The following is a 3,355-nucleotide window of genomic DNA, read 5'->3' as shown; positions in this document are numbered from 1 at the left end:
GTAGTAGGTATGATAAAATGGCTACTTACTTGTTCTTTCCTACTCTTTATTACTGAGCTGGATGACCAAGTTCTGGTTCTAGGACTCTTGCACTGTCTTTTCATGATTGGTGGCTTCAAGTCGCTGGCGCAAGCGTTCCACCTCCGCTGTCAGCTCCTTGTTGCTTGCAGCGATCCCCTCGATCTGGTCAAAGCATTTCTTATGGTACATTGCAGTCTTCATTAAGTCCTATGTGCATATAGCTAAGTAAGATAGCTACGACTAGACAACAAGATCAGGGGGTGAAGCGAAGCTTACCTGCACCTCCGTCATAAGCCATTTCGCCGCCCGTTCAACTTTCTTGGTTTCTTCGACCTTTGGGATTTCCTCATGGACAACCCAATGGTCGTTCCGCCAACGTGACACATACACATATTGTCGCTTGTCTTGCAAATGGCCCAAGACCTCCTCCACTTCGTCCTCTTCGGGCTCTTCTTCAGGTCCTAGTGCTGGTCCGACGTCAGCAGCATCTGTGATCACCATAGCCTTCCCACGGGCTACAACGTCAATAAACGTGGTCTGTGCTCTCACCTCTGACCGCTGCTCCTCGGTTTGCTCTGTTATCCTCGACGCTGAGGTGTTGCCCTCAGTAGGTTTAGCGCTCAGAGCACTCGTGCCCAGCACGGCTCTTCCCTCAACCACCTGCTTGGGGATAGTTGTCTGACTGTTTGCTTGCTGAGGCCTCGACAGATCTTCTACTATGGGTTCCTCGATGGTCGACTGCTGGGCAGTTTGCTCTGCACTTATTGGTGGCGCCACGCCACTTCCGGCTAGCTGGTCTAGACTTTCGGTGGACGCCGAGCTAGTACATCCGAGATAAGTTCAGAAAGCAATCGTATTAAATGCAAATTGCTAACTTATAATAAGGTTACAAATACTTACATGTTGGAAGCGCAGAATGATGTGGGGAAGGCGCGTCTCTTTGGCCATACTTGCTCCACGTGCTGTGCGGGTGACTCCTGGTCTCCCTCTACATCCAGCACTATCGCTGGGCCTTAGTGCTCGACCCCTCCGCCGCTTGTCCTTGGCGCTACAGTGGTCGGTGGTGTGCTCGATCGAGTTGTCGCTCCCGTCGCTGGTCACGTTCCTTGCTCCATCGACTCCAATTGCTTCCTCCTTTTTCGAGGGACAAGTTGAAAGGCGTCTGCATCTTCTCCCTCCTCTGCGCCATCGTCTGGCTAGACAAAAATCACCTGCTAACGCTTGCCAGTCGGGTTCTCCTCTGGGTCCCCCTCAGGCTCATTGATATTTAGCGCCCCCCGATGAGTAGGGTGGTTACTGATCTCTTCTTCAACTGTTTGGGGGCAGCCGGCCATTTACCAACGGTTTTGGCTGCTGCCTCCTCTCCCGCTTCAAGCACCGCCTAGTCGACGTCCTCGTCCTCGATCTCGACGCTAGTCTGGGTGGTGGGATCAGCTCCTTGTGGCCACTCTACTTCAGGGGGTGGCAACACAAACACTGTCGCTCTATCCCGACCATTAACCTAGGTAACAAAAGAGAGTGAACACAGTAAGTTTCCACTTATCCTACCACAATATAAGTGTGGGGGTATAGCCCCCAAGATATGGGCCGCACCATCGGAGGTGGCCCGGCCCACAAGATCAAGGCGTGCACGGCGCTGCTCGGCGTGCACCACAAGACATTGTATAGTACCAAATAGGATACTTTACTTGTAATCCTGCCCCTCCAGAGTATATAAGGAGAGGCAGGGGTCCTCTACTCGACATCATATATTCAATACAATACACCAAAGACATAGGATGTAGGGTATTATGTCGATCAGACGGCCCGAACCTGTCTAAATCACTATCTCTGCGCCTTGTGTCACCATCTGATTCCTAATTACGCGTATCCCCACCGACAAATCTACCATCGTGGGATACCCCTCGGTGGACTGCCGAGCATATTCTGTCGACAGTTGGTGCCCTAGGTAGGGGTGTGCGCTTGATCCATGGCGAGCCAGATGGATCTCAAATCAACAATGCGTTCTCGTTGTCAATCTCGTGGAGATCCATCCCGGTCCACAACGACGATTCATCGCTGCTACACTAGCCCCTGCGATAGCAAATCCGATCTTGGAACCACCTCCGAGGTTGTCTTCACCAACAACTCGCCGTTGCTGCTCTCATTAGCCCTCGCCAAGCACTCGTCGCCGCTGCCCTCATTAGCCCTCATCGATGACTCGCCGCCGCTGCCCTCGTCGATGACTCGCCGCCGCTGCCCTCGGCGGCCTTCGCCGTCAGCCCTCGCCGACATCTTTCGCCGATGTCCCTCGCCATCAACTCATCATCACCACTCGGCGACCTTCGTTAACATCTTTCGCCGACGTCCCTCATCGTTGACTCGTCGTCACCGCTCAGCGGCCTTCGCCGACATCTTTCGCCGACGTCCCTCGCCATCGACTCGTTGTCACCGCTCGGCGGCCTTCGTCGACATCGTTCGCCAACGTCTCTCACCATCGACTCATCGTCACCGCTTGGTGGCCTTCGCTGACATCTTTCGCCGTTGACTCATCGTCACCGCTTGGCGGCCTTTGCCAACGTCTCTCGCTGTCGACTCATCATCACCGCTCGGTGGCCTTCGCTGACATCCTTTGCCGACGCCCCTCGCCATTGTCTCGTCGTCATTACTCGGTGGCCCTCACCGACATCCCTCGTCGTCGTTGAGCTGCAAGCGAGCTGCCCGTGTCGCTGACCAGATAACGCCATACGTCACTGACCAGACATTCTGTCTAAAGCTAAGTCACGTTTTAATATTCTTCTAAATATTCTCCAATCTCTGTATATCGTCATAATATTTCTTCGAACTGTTTTCTCCATGTTTGCTCTCCAAACGATTTTCTGAACCCTTGAACAGTCCTGTTGATGCTCGGACGCCTTTAGAGACGGCCCTGTCTCTGGCTCCTCCCTACACGTGCTACGGGCTCCGCGCTCTGCGTTATGGGTGGTCGGCAGCGGCTCCTTAGCAACGTCTGTTCCTCCTACATGTGCACGGGCTCCGCGCTTGACGTTATGGACTATGGGCTAGCTAGGGCTGGAGACTCAGCTACACACTAACTGGTCGGGTGGTTTATATTAAATATAAATATATTTTCACGCCAACAAATCATCGAACTGCATATGCCGTTTCATCACCATTGCTGATTTTTCTCTAGAGTTTATTTATTTGTGCATCATGTACTACCTGTTCTACATGTTTGTATTGCAGGATCATCGTCAAGGTGATCGGACCACCTGATGCTCGGACTTCTCCACCGATCAACTGGTCGGACCACTTAGTTCATGGACTCCGTCGCCGACCAGTTGATCGAACTGTT

Source organism: Miscanthus floridulus, chromosome 5 (assembly GCF_019320115.1).
Source record: "Miscanthus floridulus cultivar M001 chromosome 5, ASM1932011v1, whole genome shotgun sequence".
Classification (NCBI taxonomy): domain Eukaryota; kingdom Viridiplantae; phylum Streptophyta; class Magnoliopsida; order Poales; family Poaceae; genus Miscanthus; species Miscanthus floridulus.
Note: the sequence above shows the minus strand (reverse complement) of the source record.